The 8,272-nt window shown below is 36.3% G+C and overlaps 1 protein-coding gene across 4 annotated transcripts in view; it reads left to right on the forward strand.

Moving 5' to 3' along the window:
* The window catches only part of Mtx2 (metaxin 2), a 67,620-nt gene that overhangs the window by 4,939 nt on the left and 54,409 nt on the right, over positions 1-8,272 (forward strand). The gene's annotated exons all lie outside the window — the stretch shown is intronic.

Consider the following 8,272-nt stretch of genomic DNA (forward strand, 5'->3'; position numbering starts at 1 on the left):
AATTCCATTCTCATACTTAAAATTTGATGAACAAATTATTTTATTCTTTTTTCATAAATTAAAAGTACAGACATAGATAATATAGAGCTTGTCCTTTTTTTAAAACCTATTTTTTATATAATGGGATCTCTTTTTATGTCTGATGAAATTATATATTACATATATGAATGACTGTACTATTTAATTCTAGTGTAGAAATCATAATTTACGTACATAGTCATATTCTGATAAGTTTTTACGGTGTTGTATGAATCAGTTCAAATTAAGGAATGGAGCCAGTAGGGTCTCTGTGTCTACACACCTGCTTGTGCACACACACACACACACACACACACACACACACACACACACACACATGCGCGCGCGCGTGCGCACACACACACAGCTCGTGCTGTTATTATAGGGCTGGCCAAGCAACTAAAAATTCGAAAAGGAGGCAGTTCGATGCTGGAGATACAGGAGGAAGAGAAAGAATTTTGGAATCAGGTGCTGCTTGGAGTACCTAATTGCAGGAAGGACTTAGGCTATCTTTTAAAGGGCTTTCAAGTTATTAAATCAGGCTACCCACCCTAATCTCTCGTTTGATTAATGTAAAGCCATGTAATTAGGGACTTCTAGCAATCAAATCTTTTCACTGCAGCACCTAGAGTTGTATTAGAATAACCAAGAAAAGGTGTTTTTGTGTGCTATTGGTTGTTGGTTTTCTCTTCTGTGCCCACTACCTGCTGTAAAATATTTCTTGCAGTCCATATTAACTAAAGATAATAAAAAGGAAATTTAGCAAGTAAAGTCTGGTTAAGTTGATATTGCCAAAGCCGTTATAATAGGTGTGTATGATTTTTCTCTGTTGTAATATTGTTTGCATATAATTTGAACTGTAGTTTCTTGGGATAAATTTTTAAATTTAATTTAATTTTAATTTTTGTCTTTTTGGAGACAGGGTTTCCCTGTAGCCCCAGCTGGCCTGGCACTCACTATGTAGACCAGGCTGGCCTCAATCTTATACAGATCTGCCTGCCTCTACCTCCCGAGTGCTGGGACTAAAGTATGCAACTACACCCAGCAGGGGTTAAATTTCTTAAAGTGAAAGAGGGATTTGAATAATTCTTTTACACAAGTAGTATGGAAAGAAATGTTATGATTTTGAATGAATAGTTTGGATAGGTTATCATAGGCTGGATATGGAATTTTAAGAGGATAAACATGGTCCTAGTTATTGAATTATTTAAAAAATCTTTTGTAAACAACCTACGTATTTTAAATTGTCACTTTAATTAACTAATTATTATTATTATTATTATTTTTGCAACCGTGTCTCACTCTTTGGCACTGGTTGCCCTGAAACCTAACTATGTAGACCAGGCTGGCCTTGAACTCACAGATATTGGCCTGCCTCTTCCTCCTGGGTGCTGGGAGTAAAGGCATATGCTGCCATGCCCAGCTACTTGCTTTTTTTCTTTCTTTTCTTTAATTTTTTTATGGCACGCTTTCCTAATATGCAAGTTTCTGGTTTATTTATTTATTTTTTTTAATTAATTTTTGCAGTTAGTTGAGTATGAATATATTACTGTACATAAGTACCTTGAAAGTAAGTGTGACCAAAACATGTCTGTTTTAGCTGGGAATGTAGCTCAGTGGCAGAGCACTTGTCCATCACATTCAGTATCCTTGGTTTGATCCTTAACATCATATACACATGCATATACACACAAATAGGTGTATTTTTAAAATGCTTTTATATCAGTAATAAAGTGTGTTTCATTCTGTTTCTCCTCATGTTAATGTGGATTTTGACAGTACTAAGAAAAGTTCTTGAGGCTGAAAGATATGGAAAACTATAAGCTAAAAGAATCCTGTGAAATTAAGCAGGCATGTAGTGTAGCCCAGTGGATGAGCATTTGCATAGCATGTCAAGGTCCTTCATTTGTGCCCAGTACCACCAAAGGGTTGGGAGGCAGTGATACTACTGTTCAGGAGGCCATAGTGAGCTTTCAAAATATTTAATGATGGTAACTACAACAGATAATTGAATAAATACAATACTTAAAATTCTTTCCTTTAAAGTGCTAAGGATAAGATAGTAAATTCTTTTGCTCTTGAAAATAAAATATTTCTTATTTGTTTTTACTTAGTTTTCTGAGGATATCCTCGTCTTGAGGAAGGCTCAAGGAATTACTGAGAAGTTATCGAACTGACCATCACATTTCAAAGAATCCTTTCTCTCCTTTATTAGTTTTATGAATAGTATCATATTATAGAGCTTATCATGTTGGTAGATGATTTTGAAGGGGCAGGTGGTGAAATAAGACTATACTTTAGAGCAGAGGCTATATATAGTGATGATGGCAGTGTGGCCTATTATACTGTATTCACAAAAACATTGCAAACCAGATTCTTAGAGGCCGTGTTCTGCTGCCTTTTGAAAACTTTGGTATTTAATATCCTTTGAAAGACTTGCTTACTGAAATAATCCATAGTTAGGCTGTAATGTCAGTTTTAATTTTCTTGTAAGCTCTATTCCAATTTAATACTCTTCAATTATATCTCCTTCTTCCGAGGTGGCGGGATATTGACCCCAGAACTTTGTACACACAAGTACTCTATGATTTTTAATGTTTTAACTTAAAAAATTTTGATGCTGGGTACCCTGTAATCTTCATTTCTGTCAAGAGTTTTAAGTTATTACTGTTAGCCAAACCTTCTGTATTTGAGTGAAAATTGAAAGAAAACATCAAATTTCCTAACAATTTTAAACATTTAAAAAAAAATCTCTTGAAAAGTAGTTAGCAAATGATCTGAAGATATCAAATAGATAAGATTTTGAAAATTCAGGGTTTTCTTTTTTTTGCCTTTTGAGACAGGGTCTCCCTGTAGCCCCAGCTGTCCTGGAACTCACTATGTAGACCAGGCTGGCCTTGAACTCACAGAGATCCGCCTGCTTCTGCCTCCCAAGTGCTGGGACTACAGGCATGCGCCACCAAACCCGGCTAGGGTTTTCATTTTTATTCAAAGACAGAAGTTATGATATTAGCAAATTTAGCTATCGTCATAGAAGTATTCGCCTTGCCAGAAAGAGAAATGCATGTTTTAATTTTTTATTGCTTTGTAAATGACCCTCTGTTCTTGAACACTTTTCTAATTTTTGTATGGTCTATAAATAAATCATGGTTTTGAACTTTCACATCAGTAATAAAAATGAAATTTGATTGGTTAGCGATGAAGATTCTCTTCATAAAAACAATCATTTTTATCATGACAGTTCCCATTAACTGTAACTGTGTTAGCAAAGTAGAAGCCATAAAATGCATTTCATTGTGCTTGTACACTTAGCTATGTTTTGTGCTAAATATATATATATATATATATATATATATACACACACACACACACACACACATTTTTTTTTTTTTTGAGACAGGGCCTCCTTGTAGCCCCAGCTGTCCTGGAACTCACTATGTAGACCAGGCTGGCCTCGAACTCACAAAGATCCACCTGCCTCTGCCTCCCAAGTGCTGGGATTAAAGGCATGTGCCACCACGCCCGGCTTTATATTTTTATCACTAAGAACTACTGTAAGCCACAGAAATTTCTTTATAGCTTAATCTGCCTTTGGATTTGAAAAACAGGCTTCTGATGTATTTATCCTATTGAATACAATATTAGATGTAATGGAATTTCTCTTCATATATTTCATTATCTGATCAACCTCATCTTAACTAGAACTTTATACAAATAAATTTTATTATCTGTTTAACATTACGAGGCCATCATTACTCCAGCATTTATTTCTGTAAAGTAGTACTGGCAGCTGACTAATGATTTGGCCATTTGTTAGCTTCCTTTGCTTATTAATTTTTATGTTGAAAGAGAATGTTTGGGGGCTGGGATACTGCCTATGTTTTCCTAGCATGCCTGAGGCTCTGGGGTTAGTCCTTAGTACCACAAAAGACAAAAACAAACCAACAAAAAACTGATGACATCCTGAACTCTAAGTTATATTTTTGACTTGCATGCTTTATTATTTTAAAAGGTTATTATGTCAGTATGCAGTAAGATGTAAAAGTTGCTGTTACTTTTCATGAGTAATTGTGATTGTTTTTACTTTTGCTTTTCATCAGTTTAAGACTCCGATTTGGCTAGTGATGACAAGTAGTTAGTTACATTATATTAGTTATTTAACTGGTAATTGATTATTGTTCTTCAGTTGAGATTGTGAATTACTCTGTGTACTTTCTCTTGCTCTCCAGAAGAGCAGAGCCACTAGAGTGTAGGTAGAGACATATATAGTTAGAGGAGAGGGGATTTATTTTGGGGAATTGACTTGTGATTACAGAGGATGAGAAGTCCTACAAAAGGCCGTCTTTAACTTGGAGACCTTGGGATGCTGGTAGTGGCTCAGTTCAGATCTGAAGACCTTAGAACCAGGGAAGCTGATGCTATGTTTCAGTCCAAGACTGGAGAACTGAGAACCTAGGAGGCCAATGATGTTAATTCTCTAGAGGAAAAGTAACAGTAACTTTTACCTCTTATTGCATATTGCATATAAAGATTAATAAGCAAAGTTAATTAACAAAGGTTAGCGTTTTGGTGTCCCAGGGCAGGAGAATGGGGTCCTGCAGGAAGGGAAACGGGGAGGAGGAAGGGAATATTAATTCACTTCCCTCTTCTGCATTTTTATATTCTATCTAATCTCTTTGCTAATTGAGGGAAGTACTTTTTTTTTTTTTTACCAATCTCTTCTGGAAACAAATTCACAGACACACCACAAATAATGCTTTAACACTTCTCTCAGTATTCCTTATCCAAACAAATTGACACCTAAAATTAATCATCATACTTCCCTAAAATGTTTCCCATTCTTGCCATGTATATATGTTTTAGAAATCATGAACTAAAGATTAAAGACAAATATTTATATTTTAATTTGCTGATTTAGATTTCTTTGTATCATCGATAATTGTCTTTATTAATCTGCCAGTAGAAAAAGATATAGTCAAGATTTGAGTTACACTAGATGCATTGAATACATTTCTGTTGTATTCTATTTGTGTTACTCTTTAAATAATAGAGCTACTGCTGTGCAGATCAACTTTAAAAAGCATATGAATGTGTGTGTGCGTGTGTATGTGTTTGTATGTGTGTGTGCACACATGATATGGAGGCCTGAGGTTGACTTCATCAGTGTCTTCATTTATTGTTCTACCCCTTGAGGCAGGATCTTTCCCAGTTGAAACCAGAGCTCACTAGTAATGGCTAATCTGGCTGGCCAGCTTTCTCCAGGGATCCCTGTCTGTGTTTCTGCTGTTCTGGGAACTGGGGCACTTAGATAGTTCATTTAAATTTGTTCTTTCAGCAATCTTAGAAAACATTTAATATTTCCCCCTTTTTATATAGTAAGATAACTGGGGTAAGAAAAGGTTAAGCAACTTGGCCAAGACTACTCACAGACGGTAAATTGTAGAATTGAAAGAACCTATCTATATATGACTCCAAGACCTAAACTTTTCCCCTATACCACCTGTTTTCACTTACTGTGTTGTTAATGATTGCTATCTCCTTTTTTCTTTTCTGTGCCTCCTCACCCATTAATAAAATTAGATCCTGGAGTACAATGATAATTATATATTCATCTTTGTATTTTTATTATAGTCACTCATACATTTTGGGCATTTAATATTCTCTTTGTTCATTTAAATGGCTTTAATATTTTTTTGGGGGGAAATCTCAGAATTTTCTGGAGCAAAAATTATAAATCACTAAAGTATGTTTTAAAACATGAGCTATATACACAAATACTCAATTAAATAAACGTTCAGACTCTTGTAGACCAGCTAAATTTACTTTCTGAAATGAATGCTATGTACGGTTTGCCATACCAGAACGAACAAAGACTCCCATGCCAATCAACAGGTTTCTTCTTCCTAAGCACTTAAGATAACATAACTAAAGGAATAATTCTGGTCTGAATCTTCCAGATCAACTTGTTTTCAGAGTCAAAGAATCTTTTTTTGTTTTTCTTTTGAGAAAGTCTCATGTAGCCCAGGTTGACCTTGAACTTGCTGTGCAGCCAAGGATGACTTTGGACTTCTGATCCTGCTGCCACCACACCTAGTTTCTGGGGTGCTAGAGGTTGAACCCAGTGTTTTGTGTTTGCTAGACAAGTACTCTACCATTGGAGCTACATTCCTAGCCCCACAGAATCCTTATTAAGGGCCCTTATTTGAATCTGTTAGCCTTTAATCTTCCTATACACTATGTATATGCCATCTTCATATGTTTCAGGTTTATGGAAATGACAATATGACTTCTGCACTTCTTTTTCTGATAATAAGGCAGTTTCTGACATGAACTGATCTGACTACTGAGATGCTGGGAGAATTTTTTTAAGATTTATTTTTATTTTTATGATTAATTTTATGATTATGCATGCATGTCTATGTGGAGGTGTGTGCATTTGAGTGCAGGTATCCTCAGAGGCTAAAGGAGAATATTGGATCCTTTGGAGTTGTAGTTAAACGCAGTTGTGAGCTGCCCAATGTGGGGGGCTAGGATCAGAATTCAGGTCTTCAGCAAGAGCAGTACAATGCTCTTAGCCACTGAGCATCTCTCCGGTCCCAGAAGAATAGTTTTAAACTGTTTTGGGAAGAGTCAATCCTTATATCGCTACAGTAATACCTTTAAACATTGCCTCTTCAACAGTAGCTTAAAGGCATTAATAATCTCATTAGTAGCTGGGATATGTTGTTGTCTTTGGTTTTTTACTAATATTTACAGGTTGAATTACTATTGAATTTAATACATAATACAACATTCCTAAAATTCCTAAAATTTTGATAGTCTCATATATTTCTTTTTTAAAAAATATTTTGGTACTGGCACAAAAATAGACCCATAGATCAATGGAACAAAATTGAAGACCCAAATATGAGTAAATGCAATTTCAGCCACCTGATATTTGACAATAGGGCCAAGAATATTCACTGGAGGAAAGACAGCATGTTCAGCAAATGGTGCTGAATGAAAGTAAACCCCTATCTTTCACCCTGCACAAAAGTCAATTCCAAATGGATCAAAGACCTCAATGTAAAGCCTGAAACTCTGAAACTGTTAGAAGAAAACATTGGGAAGAACCTACAAGATAATAGGTGTAAGAAAGGATTTTTTTTTAATAAAATATTTTTTTTTATTCTTGTTCTTTTATGAAGTTAGTTAAAAATTAATGAACAAGAAATTAAAGAGACTGCGCTGCAATTAAGTTAGAATATTCTAACTGGAAAACAATTACTGTGAAACTATTTACATTCTCATAGAATTATAAACATTTCTCAAGGAATACTTTACAGCACAACTTTTTTTTTCATACAGAAGAATTCATTCCAAAGCAATTGACATTGAGACGTTTTCACATGCATTTCTAATCTCTATATAAATGACTATTGCTGGTCGTAGTCGCCCACCTTCTGAGCTCCTCGGCATCTGAGCATGAATACAAACTCGTCAGATAGACAGCCTTCCTCTCCCACTAGAGGCTCCATACTCTGCCATCCCTGTCACTATCCACTGTGTTGTCAGCACCATCATCCATTCCCCCCGTCTGCCCTTCTGGTAAATCTAGTCAGCCAAAGGTCCCTGTTCCAGGAGGATCAGCTGTTCCTCATCTACGGCAATCCATTGTCAGTATTCCTTTGGATAGAACTGGGGTCTGCTGTTCATTTTTCCAGTAGTATGTTGGGTTACTGTCTGGAAGAGCCTTTATCTATCCTAGCCAACAACTCGACTGAAGGTATCGCCTGTCTGGCTTTGTTGTTTGTCGAGTAACTTTTAGTTATATATATGTATGCTCTTATGAAATTATATTGGCCCCTTTAATCTTTGGTTATACTTCCCTTTTGGGTGTTTAAGGACATACAATTGGACCAGATAAACTGATTTGTTTTTACTCTTGAGGTCGTGAGAGGATTTGTTCCTCAGGGGTTGCATGGGGTTGGGAGGAGCCCCTGGCTCCTTTCTTTTACCAGTTCCATCTATGTGAAGATAAGTCAAAGGTCCTGCTCGACCATTGTTGGCTCCTCTTCGAAGCATGGAGGAAATGATTCCTGCGTGTTGACCCTCCTCTTTATAGACTGGACACTGGCTCAAGTCCATCTGGTGGGGTCTCCTCAGCTTCCTTGATCAAGAGGCCAGATGACCCACCACCATTACAGGACATTTTGCACGATGCTCATAGTCCCTGGGAACTAATCGACCCAGGAGGGCAAGGAGCAAAAAGTGT

Source organism: Nannospalax galili, unplaced genomic scaffold (assembly GCF_000622305.1).
Source record: "Nannospalax galili isolate Female #2095 unplaced genomic scaffold, S.galili_v1.0 scaffold346, whole genome shotgun sequence".
NCBI classification, from domain to species: domain Eukaryota; kingdom Metazoa; phylum Chordata; class Mammalia; order Rodentia; family Spalacidae; genus Nannospalax; species Nannospalax galili.